The sequence below is a fragment of the Pogoniulus pusillus genome, unplaced genomic scaffold, assembly GCF_015220805.1.
Source record: "Pogoniulus pusillus isolate bPogPus1 unplaced genomic scaffold, bPogPus1.pri scaffold_66_arrow_ctg1, whole genome shotgun sequence".
Classification (NCBI taxonomy): domain Eukaryota; kingdom Metazoa; phylum Chordata; class Aves; order Piciformes; family Lybiidae; genus Pogoniulus; species Pogoniulus pusillus.
Genome location: NW_026974715.1, coordinates 285957 through 306298, shown reverse-complemented (window position 1 = coordinate 306298; position 20342 = coordinate 285957). Strand labels below are relative to the sequence as shown.

The following is a 20342-nucleotide window of genomic DNA, read 5'->3' as shown; positions in this document are numbered from 1 at the left end:
GCCTCAGGCGCAGCGGGGCCGGGCCGGGGCTGGCTGCAGCCCGAGGCGGTGCCAGGCACCGGCAGCACTGCAGCCCCCAGGGGGCGCTGCGTGGAGCGGGCGGAGCGCGGGAGGGAGGGGCGGGGAGGGGCTGGCCGCGGGGGCGGGAGCGGGTGGGGCGCGAGGCGCTCCGCAGCCAATGGGAGGCTGCGCTCGGCCCTTGACCAATCAGCGCGGGGGGCGTGGTCGGCGGCACCGTTGGAGAGTGCTGCGGAGGAAGCAGCCGGAGAGGGGTGCTGGGAGCTGGCAGCGGAGCGGGACCGGAGCGGCTGCGGTGAGTGCCTGGGGGCGGCGTGTGCCGGGGCCCCGGGGGCTATGTCAGGCCGGGTGGGAGTGTGCTGGGGTCCTGCTGCCTGCAGGAAAGCCCTGGGGGTGCTGGTGGAGAGCAGCCTGCAGGCCTGGGCTGGCCGAGCTGCAGCAGGGGGGGCGCAGGCAGCCCCCGCTCCGCTCTGGGCCCGGGTGGGCTCTGCCCCTTGTCTGCTCTCTTGCCCCACCCTGGGCACTCCCCTCTTTGTCCCTGCTGCTGTCACAGTGCCGCTGCGCGTCCGCGGCCCTGTTGCCATAGCAGCCGGGGCGCAGTGCAGCCGCCGGAGCGCGGCGGTGAGGCGAAGAGCTGTTGACTGCCGCTGGCCGCCGTTGCGGGGCGCCGCTGGCCGCCGTTGCGGGGCGCCGCTGGCCGCCGTTGCGGGGCGCCGCTGGCCGCCGTTGCGGGGCGCCGCTGGCCGCCGTTGCGGGGCGCCGCTGGCCGCCGTTGCGGGGCGCCGCTGGCCGCCGTTGCGGGGCGCCGCTGGCCGCCGTTGCGGGGCGCCGCTGGCCGCCGTTGCGGGGCGCCGCTGGCCGCCGTTGCGGGGCGCCGCTGGCCGCCGTTGCGGGGCGCCGCTGGCCGCCGTTGTGGGGCGCCGCTGGCCGCCGTTGTGGGGCGCCGCTGGCCGCCGTTGCGGCCCTTGAGCAAGAGGCACCTTCCCGGGCAGAGGAGTTTGTGTGGCTGACGCTGGTGCTGTGTGCTCAGCTGACTGCCTCCTCCTGCCTGCAGAGCGCAGAGCCGGGGCAGGGCGAAGCTCGGAGTCTCTCAGCCCCACAGCCGCCAGTGAGGCAGGGGAGCAAAGCAGGAGCCTGCAGCACCGAGAGGCGGCGGCGAGCGAGGCTCTTGAGACGCCTGGCAGCGGCTCCGGGGGCAGAGCCGGCCCGGCCCAGGCGAGCCTCGCCACGGCCCTCGGCGGCTGCCGTCCGACTCCGTCCCGCCGGCGGGAGCCGCCCCGAGCCCTGCAGGCGTCCGGCCGCGGTGCTCGGCGACGGAGGCTGCCGGTGGAGCCCAGCGGCAGCGAGACGCCAGCGGCGGCAGCCTGCATCGCCTCTGCTTCTCCCAGCCGGCAGAGGTGAGTGGCAGAGAGTCGGCGCCCAGAGGCTGGGGGCGAAGGAGCAGTGGGGGTGGGCAGTGCCCCGTGGCAAAGCTGCCACGGCCTCGGCTGGCAGAGCCGGCAAAGGGCAGCACGGGCACAGCTGAGGGGATTTTCCCAGCTGGGGCCAGGCTCTGGCTGCCTTTGTCGGCCTCTCCATAGCCCCTTAGAGGATCGCTGAACTCTGAGGGGCTCAGATGAGCCATGGACATTGCTGGCGTCCTTCAGAGTCAGGCCAGAGTCCAAGGGGCAGAGCCTCAAGCAGAAAGCCCTCAGTAGAGCTGCAAACCATTGCTGCTGTCCTCTGCCTGCAGAGAGGGCACTGGGAGGGGAGAGGAACCTCCATCCATCAGCTGCACGGTTGCAGCCCCCAGCTCCTGCCCATGCCACGTACAGGCCCTGTCCTGTCCCTGCAGCCCTCGCTAACGTCTCTCTCTCCATCTCTCTCCCTTGAAAGGCTGCAATGACATCCCCCAGCAGCCTGCTTCAGGCGAAGCTGAAGAGCTGTAGCTCAGCCTTCCTTTGTGGCAGAGCTGTTCCAGCTCCCTGTCTCCTTCTGTGGCCTTCTCTGGACCCGCTCTTAACTGGTTGATGCCTTCCCTGTGCTGGGGAGCTGGATGCAGCAGGTGAGGAGGAGCCACAGCAGAGTGCAGTAGAAGGGCAGAATCGCCTGCCCTGCTCTGCTGAGCACTTTGAAGAGCCAGGTAATGACACAGTGCCTTGAGTCAAAGCCTCTTTCCTCCTGTGTGCTTCTGCCTGACCTCTCCCTGCTCATGGAACTCCGTTTCTGTAACAAAAGGTCCTGCAGCTGCAGCAGGAGCTTGTGCACGCTGGCAGAGTGCAGCCTCTGGCAGAGTCCTCCCACGAAGCCCAGAAGCTTTGCAGCAGCTGCCTGCAGCAGAAGAGCAGTGAGCTGCAGAGGGAGAATGTCAGTTTGCAGGAGGAGCTGGAGAGATCTGAAGCTAAGGTATGGAGAAAGCCTCTCTCTTGGCAGCAGGTGGCTGCCCTACACAGCTGTCTGAGTGCACTCGAGCCAACTGTGCCCCAAGAGCAGAGGGAGTGACCTGGGAGTGACTCAGCTTTGTTTTGTGAGCCTGGGGCCTGCAGTTAGAGAGGTGCCTGAGAGTGAGGTCCCTTTGTCCATCACTGGAGCAGGAGGACAGGTGTATTTATTTCCCAGCACTGCTTCTGGGTCTGACACAGCAGGGCAAAACCTGCAGGGCCACCTGGAGGATGCCTGCAGGGGAACTGCGTCTGTCCAAGAGCTGGCAGGAGGCCTGCAGCGGTGAGGAGCTCAGAGTGGAGCCAGGCTCTGCTCTCTGTGTTCTTGTGTCCCAGCAAGGCAGCACAGGGTGGCCAGAGCTGCTTTTGCTGTAGGGGAGGTTGTGTCCCAGGCTTCTCTGGGGCTTTGTGCTCTTGTGCACCTCTGTGCTGAGGCCTGTGCTTGCTTGTCAGGGTCCAAGGTGAACATTGCAGGCTGAGCAGCACAGCCCAGGAGCAAGCCAGGAGCACTGCAGCCCTTCATAAAGACCTGCAAGCTGCTGCCTCGGTAAGCCAGTCAGAGCCTGGTTGCTTGGGGGTTGGTGTGGGGTGGTTTGGAGGCGAGGTGCTCCTGGAGAGCCTGGGAGAGATGAGTTCCTCTGTCCTGCTGCCTGGAGGCTGCTCTCCTGGCCTGCTGCCCAGCTGTGTGGCTTTGAGAGTTGTGTGGTGAGATGGTAGCAAGTGCCAGGCAATGGCATCCTTGTGAAGGAGTTGGCAGGGATGCTGCAGTTTGGAGCAGGGCCGAGGCTGGGAGCTCAGGCAGCACTTGAGGCAGTGCTGTGGGACAGGGATTTGGTCCTTTTGGCTGCAGGCTTTCCTTGGGCTCTGGTGCTGCTGGGTGTTTGCCCCTGGAGGCCCAGAGCGTGACAGGAGTTCTTTAGTTGCCTGCACTGTGCTCACCTTCCTGCTCCAGTGCCTGTGGATGCCTTGGCCAGAAGATGCAGCTCCATACTGCAGCGAGCAGACCTCCAAAGATGAACGTCCAGGACTAAGAAGGGACTCACTGCCAGTGCCCAGAGCCGGAGGACCTGGCCTCGATGGCAAGCTGCAGGGAGGCATTCCTGGCTGGAGCGTGGCAAAGAGAGTTGGCCGTGGGCAGGCACAAGGTAGCAGGCCTGGCTGTGTGCTGCTCTCCAGCAGTGCCCCTGAGTGGAAGCGGAGCTGAGCCCAGCTCTGCTGTGCCCCCGTGCAGGGAGCTGCCTGCGAGCAGAGCCAGGCCTGGCCCTGGAGCTTGCAAGGTGCTTCTGCACATCAGCCCCTGGGCTTCCAGAGCTGCACAGGGCCTGGCAGGTGCAGGCTGCCTGCAGTGCCCCTGGGAGGGCAGGAAGGCTTTTCTGCCTGCCTTCAGGGAAAGCTGAGGCCCTGCGTGTGGGGTGTGGTGCTGGGGGCAGTGCTGGCTGCTGTCACTGACTGCTGGCCCATGGAGCACGGCACAGCTGTGCTGCCTGCATGGGCACATGGCAAAGGCCAACTGCTGCCTGCAGGTTGGAGGTGCTTCTGGATGAGGCAGAGCTGAGGCCAGGGATGGGGAGAGAGAGTGAATGGCAGCTGAGTGTGCGTGAGAGGGAGAAGCAGCAGGATGCAGGCCACTGTGGTCTGGAGGAGCAAGGAGCAGCAGCCCAGCTGAGACAGAGCTGGAGACAGGACAGCGAGACAGAGCTGAGGCAGGGGAAAAGAGAGGGAAAGAAAGCAGCAATGCTAAAGGCAAAAACCAACGAGGAGAGAAAAAGTGAGGCAGAGAAAGAGTGGGAGAGAAAGAAGGCAAAAGAAAAAGCACCACAAAAGCTCTGCCAGAAGACTGCTCTGGTTTGGCACAGCCCTGGCCAGTCTGTGCCACCTGATCAGCAGGCCCTGTGCTGGCTCTGGCCTCTGCTCCAGCCTCACTTTCTTCTGCAGAGCCTCAGCAGAGCGGAGTAGGAAGGGAGAGGAACCTCCCTCGCTCTGCTGGGCCCCCTGCAGGTTTGAGCAAGGAGAGGAGTGAGAGGCAGCAGCACCTGGCCTGCTGGGGACTCCATGTCCCTCTCCCCACTGCTAATGAAGCACAAGGCTGAGATCTTCCCCACACTGCTGCATGGGCCACGGAGAAGCAGTCGCAGGCTGCTGGCCTCAGCTGAGCTGCAGCAGCTGCAGGAGGCAGGGTGAGGGCAGGGGCTGAGGCCAAGCAAGTAAGGCTCAGCTCTGGAGCTGCTCCTGAGTGCCCCAGGGGTGGAGGAACCTTTGCATCTACTCTGCCTTGCAGTGGCTTCTGCTGCTGGGCACTGAGCCCAGAGGAGGCAGGGCAGGGCTGTGCCACAGCAACAAAAGGTTACTCTGGAGAGCTGGAGGGTTTAATTTGGAGAGTGGGAAGCATTCAGCCTGGGCCTGGGCTGCAGCCTCCAAGGGGCAGAGCGGATGAGGGTGAGGCTGGCCCAGGCTCAGGAAGCTGACAGGGCAGGGTCAAGAGAAGCTGCAGGCAGCAGCAGACATTTTGCACTGAGCTGAGCTGCAGGACTGGATGAAAAAGCTGAAAGCTGAGCTTTGTGCTGGCCTAGGCAGCGGTGGGGAGCAGCGGGAGGGAAGCTGCTGGGGGCACAGCAGGGCTGCTGCAGAGGCTGAGGTGGGGCAGGGGCAGGCGGCAGCAGAGTGCCCAGGAGCTAAGGTGGGGCAGAGGGAAAAGAGCTGCTGCTTGCCTTTGCTGCTCTGCCTCTCTCTCGGCCCTTTTCTTCCTGCCCCTGTCTCAGCCCCTGCCCTGCTCCTCTCTGCCTCCTACCGCCCACCGGCCGGAGGGGGTGGGGGCGGAGTCAGAGAGAGGGGCGGGGGGGTTGGGGGGGGCGGAGGTAGGACAGGCGGGGGGGTGGGGGCGGTGGTAGGCAGTCGGGGGGGTGGGGGCTGGAGTAAGTCAGGCTGGGGTGGGGGCGGAGTTATCAGGCGGGGGGGGTGGGGGCAGTAGCAGGCGGGGGGGTGTGGGCGGGAGGTTAGGACAGGCAGGGGGGGGTGGGGGCGGAGTTATGACAGGCGGGGGGGGGTGGGGGTGGAGGAGTGAAGGGCAGGGGGCGGAGTTAGTAGGGGGGTGGGGGGCGGAGTCCAGGCAGGCGGGGGGGTGGGGGGCGGAGTTAGACAGGCGGGGGGGTGGGGACAGAGAGTTAGACAGGCGGGGGGGTGGGGGCGGAGTTAGGCAGGCGGGGGGGTGGGGGCGGACGTAGACAGGCGGGGGGGTGCGGGGCGGAGTAGGGGGGGGGGCTGGGGGCGGGAGTTAGACGGCGGGGGGGTGAGGGCCGGAGTTTGACCGGGGGGTTGGGGGTGGAGTTAGACAGGAGGGGGGATGAGGGCGGAGTTAGACAGGCGGGGGGGTGGGGGGCGGAGTTAGTCAGGCGAGGGGGTGGGGGCGGAGTTAGACATGCGGGGGGTGGGGGCGGAGTTAGGCAGGCGGGGGGTGGGGTCGGAGTTAGACAGGCGGGGGGTGGGGTCGGAGTTAGACAGGCGGGGGGTGGGGGTCGGAGTTAGACAGGTGGGGGGGTGGGGGTGGAGTTAGACAGGAGGGAAGGTGGGGGCGGAGTTAGACAGGCGGGGGTGGGGGCGGAGTTAGGCAGGCGGGGGCGGAGTTAGACAGGCGGGGGGGTGGGGGCGGAGTTAGACAGGCGGGGGGCAGGGGCGGAGTCAGGCAGGCGGGGGTGGGGGTCGGAGTTAGACAGGTGGGGGGGTGGGGGGGGGGCGGAGTTAGACAGGCGGGGGGTGGGGGCGGAGTTAGACAGGCGGGGGGGGGGCGGAGTTAGGTGGGGGGTGGGCGTGGAGTTAGTCAGGCGGGGGGGTGGGGGCGGAGTTAGTCAGGCGGGGGGCAGGGGCGGAGTCAGGCAGGCAGGGGGGTGGGGGGCGGAGTTAGACAGGTGGGGGGGTGGGGGCGGAGTTAGACAGGAGGGGTTTGGGGGTCGGAGTTAGACAGGTGGGGGGGGTGGGGGCGGAGTTAGGCAGGCGGGGGCGGAGTTAGACAGGCGGGGGGGTGGGGGCGGAGTTAGACAGGCGGGGGGTGGGGGCGGAGTTAGGTGGGGCTTGGGGCGGAGTTAGTCAGGCGGGGGGGTGGGGGCGGAGTTAGTCAGGCGGGGGGCAGGGGCGGAGTCAGGCAGGCGGGGGGTGGGGGCGGAGTCAGGCAGGCGCGGGGGTGGGGGTCGGAGTTAGACAGGTGGGGAGGTGGGGGCGGAGTTAGACAGGCGGGGGGGGGGGGCGGAGTTAGACAGGCGGGGGGTGGGGGCGGAGTTAGGTGGGGCTTGGGGCGGAGTTAGTCAGGCGGGGGGGTGGGGGCGGAGTTAGTCAGGCGGGGGGCAGGGGCGGAGTCAGGCAGGCGGGGGGGTGGGGGCGGAGTTAGGCAGGCGGGGGGTGGGGGCGGAGTTAGTCAGGCGGGGGGGTGGGGCGGAGTTAGTCAGGCGGGGGTGTGGGGGCGGAGTTAGGTGGGGCTGGGGAGGAGTTAGTTCAGGCGGGGAGGGGGTCGGGGGCGGAGTTAGAAGGGGGGGGTGGGGGGCGGAGTTAGACAGGCGGGGGGTGGGGGCGGAGTTTAGAAAGGCGGGGGGCCTGGGCGGAAGTCATGGCAGGCGAGGCGGGTGGGTGCGGAGTTAGACAGGCGGGGGGCTGGGGCGGAGTTAGAAGGCGGGGGGGTGGGGGTCGGAGTTTGGTGGGGGTGGGGGCCGAGTTAGACCGGCGGTGGGGTGGGGGCGGAGTTATGTGGGGTTTGGGGGCGGAGTTCTACAGGTTGGGTGGGAGGGGGGAGGGAGGGGGGCAGGGGAGGGGGGCGGGCAGGAGGCTGTGAGGGGATGGGGTGGGGGCAGAGACTGCGGCAGGAAGAAAGGGCCGAGAGAGGCAGAGGAGCCAAGGGCACAGCAAAGGCTCTGCCCGCACACAGCTCTGCTCTGGCACAGCTCTTCCCACTCTGCCCCAGCTGAGCTCCAGGCCCTGTGCTGCCGCCTGCCTCGGCTCCACCTCAGCCTCTGCAGAGCTGAAGCTGCCGGCAGCAGCAGCACTGTTGCTGCCTTCTGTCCCACGCAGCTGCTGCTGTGCAGTTGGCAGCGATTCTGTCACGGCTCTTGCTCTGGCCCCTGCAGCACTGCCCACGTTGAGACTCTGGAGCCAGTGAGGTTGTTATTGAACCTTGCCATGCATGGAGGCAGTGAGGCAGCTGCCACAGCCCATGGCTGCACTGCAGTGCACTGGCACAAGAGCAGCTCAGTGTCCTGCCAAGCAGAGGCAGCTCTCCAGAACCTTCTCCTCACTCTTTGACTGCAAGGCAGAAAGTTCAGATTTCAGGGGCAGGTTTCTGCAGCAGAGGCATTGCCCCCACGCCTGCAAGCACCTGGCTGCGGTGCAGCCCAGCCAAAGCCTGCTGGGGACTCCCTTGGGAATGCTGATAGGGAATGAAGCACAACGCTGAGATCTTCCCCACTTTGCTGCTTCGGCCACGGAGAAGCAGTCGCAGGCTGCAGGAGGCAGGGTAAGAGCAGGGGCTGAGGCCAAGCAAATAAGGCTCAACTATAGCTGTTGTGAGTGGAGCTGCTCCTGAATGCCCCAGGGGCAAAGGAACCTTTGCATCTACTCTGCCTTGCAATGGCTTCTGCTGCTGGGCATTGAGCCCAGAGGAGGCAGGGCAGGGTTATGGCACCGGGAACCTTTTGTTACTGTGGCACAGCAGTTTGGAGAGTGGGAAGCATTCAGCCTGGGCCTGGGTTGCAGCCCCCAAGGGGAAGATTGGATCAGGCTGAGGCTAACACAGCCTCAGGAAGCTCACAGGGCATGGTAAGGAGAAGCTGCAGGCCCCAGGCACACATTTACCCAGCGGAGAAAAGAGAAGGGGAGAGAAGAGAGGGGGGCAGAGAGCGAGGGGCAGGGAGGGGCAGATAGATGGGCAGGGGGATGGGAGGAGTGAGACAGGTGGGGGGGGTGGGGGAGGGGTCAGACAGAGGGGGAGGAGTGTCGGGGGGAGGAGACACACAGAGGCGGTGGGAGGGGGCTGGGGCTCAACTATAGCTCCTGTTAGCGGAGCTGCTCCTGAATGCCCCAGGGGCAAAGGAACCTTTGCATCTACTCTGCCTTGCAATGGCTTCTGCTGCTGGGCATTGAGCCCAGAGGAGGCAGGGCAGGGCTGTGGCACCGGGAACCTTTTGTTACTGTGGCACAGCAGTTTGGAGAGTGGGAAGCATTCAGCCTGGGTCTGGGTTGCAGCCCCCAAGGGGAAGATTGGATCAGGCTGAGGCTAACACAGCCTCAGGAAGCTCACAGGGCAGGGTAAAGAGAAGCTGCAGGCACCAGGCACACATTTTGCACTGAGCTGAGCTGCATCAATAGATTAAAAGATGAAAGCTGAGCTTTGTGCTCAGCTAGACCCTAAGGACAAGTGCTGCAGAGCTGCAGCCAGAGAGCCAAATGCCAGCAGAGGGGTCAGAGCCTTGCTCAGCAGCAGGCAATGCTACAGTGCACAGTGCATGAACCCAGCAGCAGCTTGCACAGAGAGCAGCTGCTGCTTCCCAACTGCCAGTGGCTGCTGCTGCTGCTGCTGCAACCTCGTTACAGGAGCTTGTATGGAAGCACTGAGAGCACCTCAGGCTTACCTTCAAAAGGACTCCCCCAGCAGGAGCAGAGGGCACCGTGGAGGTGCCCTCAGAGCCAAAAGCAAAGAGCTTTGCTCCAGGGAACTGGACTTGCTTGTAGCCACTGCCCCCGCACAGCACAGAGGGACCTGTGGCTGCGCTGGGAAGATGCTGCTCAAGACACCTTCGAGCCACTGCTGTGGATGTTCCATTGCATGAACTGGCATGGCAAGGAGAGGACAAAAGCCCCAAGTCCAGTGGGCTGGGAGGAAAGCCAAGTGACTGTTCCTCACAGAGGATGGCCCTGGGACACCTCTAAGGGCCTCTCTTGACCCAACACAGGCTGCAGAGCACCAAGAGTGCCAAGCTTCCACAGGCACTGCTGCCTGTGTGTATTGCCCCAGCACTGCTGGCTCGTGCTCAGCCAGCATGCCACCAGCACCCCCAGGTGCCCCAAGCCTGCAGTGCTGCCTGAGGTTGGTGTGACCCCAGTGCAGGACCCCACACTTGGCTCTGTTACACCTCATACACCTGACCTTGCTCCATTGATGCAGCCTGTCCAGATCCCTCTGCAGACTCTCCTGCCCTGCAGCAGGTCAGCACTGCCACCCAATGTGGTGCCATCTGCAAACGCAGCCAGGGGGCACTGAGTCCCCTCCTCAGATGGGTGCTGTGCAGCACCCCCAACCCTAAGACTGCAGTGAGCAGCCTGCAGAGCCGCCAGAGGCTGAGGGCATTGTTGCTGCTGTCCCCAGCGGCGGGGGAGCCACCTGGCTTACTGCAAGCTGATTCAGTAGCTTCAGGGCCCAGGTACTGCAGCACCCAAGCCACATCAGCAGTTTTGTGTCTTAATTGGAGCCCCCCAAAGCTGTGCTGCAAAAGAGCTGAGGAGGTCTTGTGAAGATGCCATGGCCTTGGTTTGGCCGAGACTGATGGAGCAAGGCTACAACAAACACCTGTGCTGCTCTGGGCTGGCAGGGAGCAGCTGGGGCAGCCTGTTCAGCCTGCTGATGAGAATCTGCTGCCCTGCTGCTCACGCCAGCTTTGTAGCACAAGTGCTGGCTGCAGCAGAGGGTGGGGAGGCTTGGAGTTCAGCTGTGGGGGGCTTTCTTCCACTCTCTGGGTTGGGGTCTGTGTCTCTTTCACTTGGCTTGGACACTGCCCTTTGCCACTTGCTGCTTTGTTTGCTGAGTGTGTTCTGCTGCCTTGGTTTGCTTTGCTTGCTCAGAAGGTGCTGTACATTGAGTTACTTTGCATTAAACTCTCCTTGTCTCAACCCACAGGGCTCTGGTTTCCTTCTCTCTCTCCCCTTGAGCTCACTCTGTCTCAAAGCAGGGCAGTACCCAGCGCCAAGGCAGATGTTCACCCCCAGGAGGTCAGCCAGAGCTCACCTTGCCATCCCCACCTGTGCTGGAGACTGTTCTCAGTGTAGCTGCACTCAGCGGAGTAGCCTTCCCCATCGGGAGCCTTCCAGCCCATGGCACACTCCTGCTGCTGCGTGTCTGAGGGGCAGCCAGCACTGAGCACACCTTGCACTCACCCACAGCTGAAGGCCTTCATCTCCAGAAGGTCTCCATCCCAGCCCTCTAAGCCAGCCTGGAGGCAGTGACCCAACGCCAGCAGCCTGTGCTTACCCTCCAGCACGTGGGGCTTTTGCACTGGCCACAGATCACTGCCTCTCAGGAGCTCACTTCTTCCTCCAGCTGTACAGGGCTGCTGAGAGGCTCTCTGCCAGCTGCAGGCACTCTGCAACCAGGGCCCACAGCCACCTTTCTTCTCCTCCTCCCCTTGCTCTCCACTCCATCCAAGCAGCTCTGGCAGCTCTCTTCCCACAGACCATCTGATTGCAGCCTCCACCCCAGTGTCCAGGCCAGAAGCAGATCTCTCCTTCACAAAACAGGGAGGCCTAAAAACGCCTCCAGCACAAGGACAGCCTGGAGAGGACAAAATCATTTAGCTTGGAAGAGACCTGTAAGGGCATCAAGTCCAACCATTCACACTGCCAAGCCACCACTGAAAGCTGTCCCTGTGTAGCACAGCCATACCTCTTGTAAATGCCACCCAGGCTGCTGAGCCAACACTTCCCTGGGCAGCCTGTTCCAGTGCTTGGGAACGCCTCCAGGGAAGGAAGTTTCCCTAACAACCCACCCAAAGCTCTCCTGGGGCACTTGGAAGCCATTTCCCCTTGTCCTATCACTTGCTACGTGGGCAAAGAGACCAACACCCACCTCACTGCAGCTTGCTTTGAGGTGCTGCAGAGAATGCTCAGGGCTGCCCTCAGCCTCCTTTGCTCCCAGCTAAACAAGCCCAGCTCCTTCAGCCACTGCCCCCAGGCCTTGTTCTCCAGCCCCACTGCCAGCTCCTGGCCTCTCTCTGGGCACACTCCAGTACCTCAGTGTCTGCACTGCAGAGGGGTCCCAAACTCAACCCAGCATTCCAGGTGCAGCCTCCCTCCTTGTCTCAGCTCTAGTTTAAACTTCCCAGAGACTCCAAGAGAGTGAACAGAGCCAAGAACAGTTTATAGGAAGCCTTTCCCTCTTCCCCCTTCTTTCCCAAAGCAAAGGAGTTAGCCATGGAGAGAGGAGAGCTCAGCACCCCCAAATCAACAATCTCACTGCACTCTGGCAGGGGAAAGAAGAAAATGTTAACAGTCAAAGAAAGGTGTTAGAGGCAGGGAAGTTACAGAAGGTGTAGGGAAGGGAGAAGAAGGCACAGACCCTGTGAACACAGCCAGATCTGATGGCAGTGGCTTTGTCTGCCCCCTGGGCTGCAGCCAGGTGGTGACACAGAGCAGCAGGAGCAGGGTGGTGATGCTGCTGAGCAGGCAGGCAGGCGAGAGAGAGAGGAAGAGGAAGCTCCTCTGGTCCCACACGGGCAGTGGGAGTGGGCCAAGCACCACACCTGGCAGTGTGCAGACTCACCCCAGGGAGGGGTCAGGAGGACCTGGGGTCAGGGCCAAGACCACTCTCCAGGAGGGGTTACCCTTTACACTGGTGCTGAGTGCAGAGGGACAATCACTGCCCATGTCCTGCTGGCCACACCAGCTCTGATCCAGGCCAGGCAGCCCCTGGGCTTCTGCCCCCCGGCACACTGCAGGCTCCTGCTCAGCTGCTGGCAAGCAATGCCCCCAGGTGCTTCTGCTCCCTGCCCAAGAGACCAACAGTCCCATCTGCAGCCCCCAGCAGCAGCAGGTTGCCCTTGTGCTTGAAAACTGTGCAGTGAATAGCAATGGGCTCAGGCTCCAGGGAGAACTGCAGCTGGAAAGGAAAGGATCTGCAGGGCAGGGAGGAAAGGCAGCAGCCAGCAGCAAGAATTCCTCTGGCAGCAGCAGCTCTGATGACCACAAACTTCAAAGCTGGCTGCTGCTGTGACACTAAATCAACAACTCCCCTCAGCCAAGCCACAGCTTCCTTGGCTGTGGCTGCAAGGCTGCAAAAACACCTGGCAGGGAATCAGCTTGAGGGCATTGCTTCCTCCTCCATGTCAGGGGCAGCATTCCCTAAGGACAGAGGTGAGGGATGGGATGAGGATTCCCTGACACAACCTGACCTATCTGAACTGAAGCAATGGAGAAGATGCTTCAGTGCACTGAGCACATTCCCAGTCACAAAGTGCACAGGCAGGACAGAAACAAGGCTATGGACTGTGAAAAACCCTGCCAAAACCCAACCCCCCTAAACCCAGCTGCTACTTCACTCTTCTGTTTTACCTCCCATGTGGTACAAGGGAGAGGAGGAACACGAAGGGTGTGGAGAAGAGATTCAGCCTCCCTTAAGAAGAGGCTCCTGCACATTGAGACAGAAGAGACTCCTGCTCAGAAAGGAGGAAATAAGCCCAGCAAGTCCCTGCTGCTTCCTTGTTTTAGTGTCCCACAGCAGCAGTTTCCCAGGAGCTTGGTTCATGCTTTTGCCACCAGAGCTTACTGCTGAGATGTCCACATGGGAGATGGGGCTGGGAGCTGCTGCAGAGCAGACACAGGAGGCACCACTTGGGCTGCAGGCAAGCGAGAGGCTCCTGAGCCACAGCAAACAGTCTGCACTGCCTCTCTCCAGCAGCTGCCTCAAGCACAGCACTCAGCTGTGGGCTCTGCCATGAAGACCCTGCAAGAGAGGGGCACTGTCGAGGAGAGCAGGATGCCTGTGCTTAGATTCTGAGTGTGCCTCGTTGAACCCAGCAGCTGCACACTGCTCAGGCAGGGACTGGCCTCTTGGGTGCAGGCCAGAGAGTCCTGCAGCTGCAGGAACAGAGCAGGAGCACTGAGACTGGAGCTACCTTTGCTCAGTCAGACCCAGTGTCTGTGTGTAAAGCTGCACACTCCAGAGGTACCTGGGCATGGCCTCATCAGTGCTGATTGCAGAGACTCCTCTTGGCTGCTGTGTCACACGGACCAAGCGCCCTGACCCTGCTGCCAGGCAGGAGCTGGAGAGCAGCAAGGAGCAGATGGGAGCAGTGTGAGTGAGGAGTACAATGATGCTCTCCCACAGCCACTCATGCCAGAGCAAATGTCTTCCCTGCTGGTGCATTGGATTAAACATCACTCCATGAGGGCACACCCTGACCTCCTGCGTGTCTGACGCTGAGCAGGACTGCCCCAGAGCTACAGATGACAGAGTAAAAGCACTGCTGTCCAGTGAGAGCAAGACCTGATTGGCTCAGCATTATAGGATGCAAGACATATTCAGTGGTTCACTATCTACAGCAGTAGTGAAAGAGTAACAGAGATTTAAGGTTCTCAGTTTAAGACAACCCCAGTAGGCAGCACCTCCTTTCATCCAGGGGGGATGGAATCATTCCAAAGGGCTCACCCATGCTTTGTCACACGTAAAACCATGCAGGGACACTTTCTTACAGAGACAAAAGCAAGCCAGATCCTTCTCACTTCAGACCCTGATTTACTGCTGAAGCCCCACAGAGCTCAGAAAGAGGAATCTGTCAGCAAGCAGGAAAGGAGCTCCACCAAGCAGAGGAAGCATCAGAACACCTGAGCGGACAACTGCCTGTAGAAGAGCAAAAGGAAGAGACAAGCTGCAGCAGCAGCTCTTCAGAGGTGGCATTTGGGGTCAGCAGCAGCACATTGTCAGTGCCAGAATGTGAAGAGCATTCCCTTGGTTGCAGGTTTGCCTTCTCACACAGCTCTGTCAAGGGAAAGCATGGAACAAAGAGCAGTTCTAGGGAGGCTCATGAAGATGACCAGAGGGCTGGAGCACCTCCCCTATGGGGGCAGCTGCAGAGAGCTGGGGCTGTGCAGCCTGGAGAAGAGAAGGCTTCAGGGAGACCTTACAGCAGCCTTCCAGTCCCTGGAGGGGACTACAGGAGAGCTGGGGAGGGACTTTCTACAAGGGCTTGTAGTGATGGGGTAAGAGGGAATGGATTGAAGCTGGCAGAGAAGAGATTTTCACTGGATCTTAGGAAGAAATCCTTTACAGTGAGGATGGTGAGACACTGGAACAGGACCTCGTGGATGCCCCCTCCCTGGAGGTGTTTAAGGCCAGGGTGGATGAGGCCTTGAGCAGCCTGCTCTAGGGTACAGTGTCCCTGCCCACAGCAGGAGGGTTGGAGCTGGATGCTCCTGAAGCTCCCTCCCAGCCTGAACCATTCTGTGATTCACAGAGTGTGTAAGTGAAGGCTCTCTCCAGTGCCAGAGCTGCAGGAAGAGTGCTGCAGGCAACATCTGCACTGCCAGGATCCCCAAGCAAGCCTCGAGCTCCTTCTGCACACAGCTGCCCCCAGCTGGTGAAGTGCCAGCCCAGAGCTGGTCACGGAGCCCTCTGCACAGCCGCATGAGCAGAGTGCCAGCAGCACATCCCTGCTCCTCAGCCCTGCTCTCCTTCCCCTGCCTCAGGGGGCAAGTAAAGCTGCACAGCTCCCTGCTGCAGGGTTCCATGGGCTCTTGTGCTCTGCCTGCCTCTACAAGTGGCTGCCTGAAGAGAGGCACTTAAGGGAGCTGCTTCTGCCCTCCAGCCGCACCCACACTGCAGCCTGGCAGCTTCTGGCTCAGGGCAGCCACTGCTGAGTTCCTTGCTCAAGACTACCCAGAGCACACTTTGCCCCTCCAGTTCACCTCGGACCCTCCAGGCTTGGGCTGCCCATGTGCCACTGAGGTGGAACTGTTGCCCTGAGCTTCCCTACAGTGCAGCTGCCTAGAAGGTGCTGTGCCACATGTGGCAGCAGGGCCCTGACTATCTGCGGTGCCTCTGCACCTCCCCGGGCAGACTCCTAAACTGGGCCCTCTTTACATCTTTGCTCCATGGAGTAGCTGTGCTGGGATGCTTACAGAGAGCTCTAGGCTGGATGTCAGGAGGAAGTTGTTGGCAGAGAGAGTGATTGGCATTGGAATGGGCTGCCCAGGGAGGTGGGGAGGCACCATCCCTGGAGGTGTTGAAGCCAAGCCTGGCTGGGGCACTTAGTGCCATGGTCTGGTTGGTTGGCCAGGGCTGGGTGAGCTTGGAGGTCTCTTCCAACCTGCTTGAGTCTATGATTCTACTGATCCCATAAGGAAACATAACGAAGCAGCAGAGCAGCTCAGCTCAGATGCTACACAGAGCCTGGCTCTGGTATCACCCAGATTTGCTGTTGCTCCCCCAGAGGCCTTCTCCTGGCTCTGCACAGAGCTGTTGCTCACTTAGAGCCTTGCTCAAATGTAGGCCTGTGCCAGCACTGCACATCTAAGCATCAGAGTGACGTCACACTATGTCCTCTATGACGTCACAGTGCCTGCCCAAGAATGTCAGAAAATCCTATGACATCACAAGATCCTCTCAGTGATGTCACATACCCCAACCTATGATGACACAGAATGCCTTCTGTGACGTCACACAGACCTCCCTATGATGTCACACGATCTCACCTATGGTGTCACAGTCACCTCTCTATGATGTCATGCACCAAATGGTATGATGTCACAGAATGCCTATGACCTCACAGAGACCACTCCATGATGTCACAACTATCCACTCTGTGATGTCACAGTGCCCTCCCTATGACATCAGGAAATCCTCTCTAGGTCACAAAATCCCCTCTGTGATGTCACACAGCCCTGTCCCTGATGTCACAGAACGCCTTCTATGACATCGCTCAGACCCATCTATGACGTCACATGATCTCCTCTAGGATGTCACACGGCACTCAACAGGACAGCACAAAATCCTCCCTATGATGTCACACAGCCCTGGCTATGACATCACACAATGCCTTCTAGAACATCACACAGACCTCTCTGAGCTGCCCTAAGTTCCGCTCCATGATGTCACAAAGCCCTCTCCAGCACCAGACAAAGTCCCTGCTCTGACCTCAGACATTTCACTCCATGACGTCACAGAGTCGCTTCTATGATGTCACACTGCCCTCTCTATGGCGTCACACTGCCCTCTCTGTGCTGAGTTTACACAATCCCCTCTATGGCAGCTGGCAGCCCTCCAGGCAGGAAGGAGCTGCCCCTGGGGGACTACTCCTGAGTGTGGGCACTGCAGCACCTCAGGCATCTTCTCCTCCCCTGCTGGCCTACACTCTGCAGCCTCAAAACACAGCCCCAGGGCTGCAACCTTCCTCCCTCCTGCTTTTGTGCCTATGACCCCCTCTGGCACCGTGCCCAAGGGATGGGCTCAGAGCCAGGGGCAAAGAGCACAGAACCTTCCCCAGTGGCTGGGCAGAGCAGCAGGAGCTGGGGGGCAGGCAGCCTCCAGCTCCCCTCAGCAGCACTCTGGCACAGCAGGCAAGCAAGCCAGAGCCCCTGCGGGCACTGCCAAGGGGGCAGGAGGCAGCCCCAGCGGCCTTGGCAGGATGGCAGAGCTGGGGGAAGCCACACTGGAGCCCAAGCCCGGGAGGAAGGGCCCGGTCCAGGCGCAGGCAGAGGGAGCCCCAGCCCCAGGGTGCCCCAGGGGGAGGCAAGAAGCAGCCAGAGCAGCTCTGCAGAGCCAAAGGAGCAAAGCTTTACTGAAGGCAAGTGCCAGGAGGGGAACCGAGCTGCCCAGGGGGGAAAGGAGGGGAAGGGAAGGAGGGGACAGGTCCAAGGCTCTGCTCCAGCCTGGCAACTGCCAGAAGATCACCACAGAATCAGTCAGGGTTGGAAGGGACCACAAGGACCATCGAGTTCCAACCCCCCTGCCATGGGCAGGGACACCCTACCCTGGAGCAGGCTGCCCAGAGCCTCAGCCAGCCTGGCCTTAAACCCTTCCAGCCATGGGGCCTCAACCCCCTGCCTGGGCAACCCATTCCAGGCTCTCACCACTCTCATGGTGAAGAACTTCCTGCTCACCTCCAGCCTGAATCTCGTGGGGAGATTCAGCTTTGCTCCATTCCCCCCACTCCTGGCACTGCCTGGCAGCCTAACAAGTCCCTCCCCAGCAGTTCTTAGGCCCCCTTCAGATGCTGAGTCCCTGCTCAGACTGGAGGCTGTGCCAGCAGCCCTCTTGCTCCCCAGACCTGCCAGCCTCTGGCTCTCCCTTCCTTGCTGGCTTGGCTGTCTCATGGCAGCCCCCAGCTCTGCAGCCCCCAGCCATGGGGGTCCTGATGCCTTTGCCCCTGCGCTGCTGGGGCAGAGTCGAGAGGCTGCTCTGCACCTGCCTGCTCTGGCATCCCCTCCTGCCACCCAGCCCTCCCTGGGGGCCTCACCTCTCAGCCTTGTGGCCCAGAGCAGAGCCTGAGGGATGGCTTCAAACCCACGGGCAGGGCTGCTGCAGGGGGCAGGGCTGCTGCTGTGCCCACCCAGCAGCTGGCACCGAGTGGGCCAGGGGAGCCACAGTGCTCCTGAGGTGAGGCCTGCGTGGGGCCAGGGCTGGGCTGGTCCCTGCCAGGAGCAGAGCACTCAGAGAATGCAGCCAGGGGAAGGGCCCCTCAAAGCTCACCTTGTCCAGCTGCTGCAGGCAGCAGGGACACCTCCAGCTGCAGCAGGCTGCCCAGGGCCACAGCAGGGCTCACCTGCAGTGTCTCCAGGGATGGCTCCTCAGGCACATCTCTGGGCAAACCTGCTCCAGCATCTCACCACCCTCCGTGCAAAGAGCTTCTTCTGATGCCCAGCCTCAGCCTCCCCTGCTCCACTGTCAGGCTACTGCCCCTCTCCTGTCACCACAGCCCTTCCAAACAGCCCCTCCCCAGCCTGCCTCCAGCTCCCTGCCCATAGCCAGATGCAGCTCTAAGCTCTCCCTGGAGCCTTCCCTGCACCACCTTGTCCCACTGCTGACCCTTCCCTCTGCTCTGCTGCTGCTGGCTGGGCTGAGGGGCGATGGATCCCTTTGGCTGGCAGCTTCAGCAGCCTCTCCTCTTGCCAGAGCTTGCTGCAGGTGCCTGTGCTGTGTTCCCTCTGCAGCGGCACAGAGCAGCTCCAGCAGCCAGTGCCCGGGGCAGCGGTGGCAGCAGGCAGCCTGGCATGGATGGCAGCAGCTCCAGCAGCCAGTGCCCGGGGCGGCGGTGGCAGCAGGCAGCCTGGCATGGATGGCAGCAGCTCCAGCAGCCAGTGCCCGGGGCGGCGGTGGCAGCAGGCAGCCTGGCATGGATGGCAGCAGCTCCAGCAGCCAGTGCCCGGGGCAGCGGTGGCAGCAGGCAGCCTGGCATGGATGGCAGCAGCTCCAGCAGCCAGTGCCCGGGGCGGCGGTGGCAGCAGGCAGCCTGGCATGGATGGCAGCACTCAGCTCCTCTGGCACTGGCAGCTGCTGGCAGCAAACGCGTGGCAGCTCCGCAGGGGTCCTGCAAAGCTGACGTTCGCTGCTCGCTCCCAGGCTCTCGCACACCCAGGCACAGTTGCGGTGCCCTCAGAGCAGCCTCGGAGTGGGGCAGAAACTCTCCTCTAAGCTTCCTCCGCAGCCGCTCCAGCACCGTGTCCCGCACCCTGCCCGCACACCGCCGCAGCCCTGTGCCCATACTCCCTGCACCTCTCTTTGTTCCAGGGCACCGCAGGAGGCTCTCGCTGAACGCCTGCGCTCCTGACGCGGCCACCCTGTGCCCTGGCCGCGGCTCGCCGCCGCCCCGGGGCGCTCGGAACCCTGCCCGCAGCGGCGCGGCACAGGCGGTGCGGGGAGCGGCGGCTCCTGCTGCGGGCTCGGCCGGGAGCGCTGCAGCAGCAGCTGCAAGGCGGCGGGGGGCGGGCGGCGGCGCCTCCGGCTGCGGGCGTGCGGAGCCAGGGCGCGGCGCCGGGCGGCAGCCGCAGGAGAAGCTGCGCCCGGGGGTGCGGTGCCGGCAGCTGCCGATGCGAACCGGGACCGGGCAGCGCCCGCAGCAGCGACGGCTCCGCTCTGCCGCCCGCAGCGCCCGGCGGGGCCAGGCCGGCGGCGGCAGAGGCAGCGACAGCTCCTGCAGCCCCGCGGCACGCAGCAGCAGCGGCAGCCGCCGCTCGCCCCCCCCGCACCGCCTGCGGCACCGGCGCCAGCCCCAGGGGACCGCGCCAGCCCCAGGGGACCTCTCCCGCCCCGGCGGGGCCGGAACGCGGCAGGGCGCGGCCGCGGCGCGGCGGTGACGCCCCCGAGCTGCGCGCCCCTGATTGGCGCCGCCGCCGCCGCTGCCGGCGCAGGGCTGTGAGGCACGCACGGCCCCGCGCAGCCGCCCGTGGCTGGCACTGCCCGGGGCAGAGCTCCGCAGCGCAGCGATGGCAGCGGCGAGGAGAGCTAGGGGCTGGCAGGGAGCGCTGCAGGGGCACCCGCACAGCTCCTGGCTGCCAGCCAGCGGCACAGGCCAGAGCCCAGGCCCTGCGGAGCCGCAGCGGTGCGAGGCAGCGGCAGTGAAGCACAGGATGCGCCTGGGGCTGGGGCAGCTCCGACACCAACCAGGTCGTGTTCAGCAGCTGGCAGCAGCGACAGCTCTGCCTCCAAGGGGGCCTGGGGGGTGGTGCCAGGCTGCTCCTCTTCCTGCTGGCACCCAGCAGCCAGAGCTGGCAGCCTTAGTGCGGCCCCAGGCTGAGAACATCCTGTCCTGGAGCTCTGAGCCTGCCACAGATGCATTTCCCCTCTCATCCTGCCGCATCCCTAAAGGTGCAGGTTCAGGCACAGCACTCCCTGTGGGCACTGTGGTAAATTGTGAAGGCAAAAATCTTAAGTTCCAGTCAGAATTTGATTGATTACAAGGAGCAAGCAGGATAAGAGGCAAAACTCAGCGCTGGACGACAGGGGAGTCTCCGCTCCGCCCACTGCCGAGCCGGTTCCGCTCCTCCCTTTCATAGTCCGCTCTACCGCGCTGACAGGTCCCTGCTGTGATAAACAAGCACTCTGCGCATGGGTGTTGCTGGCACTGAGGGGTCTTCTTCTACCCCCTGGGGATCGCTGTGAGGAGGGCGGGAAATCCTTCTCAGGTAAGGTAGACCTCTGGCCTGGGTTCCTGGAACTTAAAGCTT

At 62.9% G+C, this 20342-nt stretch overlaps 1 long non-coding RNA gene across 3 annotated transcripts; it reads left to right on the top strand.

Annotated features, from left to right (window-relative positions):
* The first annotated feature begins 238 nt into the window (after positions 1-238).
* LOC135174488 (uncharacterized) lies at positions 239-10778 on the top strand. 3 transcript variants are annotated; one of them, XR_010301936.1, is made up of 6 exons: positions 239-313; positions 1073-1415; positions 1894-2140; positions 2236-2403; positions 2892-2985; positions 10309-10778. It is a non-coding gene; the product is annotated as an uncharacterized LOC135174488 (long non-coding RNA). The 3 variants fall into 3 exon arrangements; XR_010301937.1 differs by lacking the exon at positions 10309-10778 and adding an exon at positions 3391-5061; XR_010301938.1 differs by lacking the exon at positions 10309-10778 and adding an exon at positions 3289-3369.
* The last annotated feature ends 9564 nt before the right edge of the window (positions 10779-20342 follow it).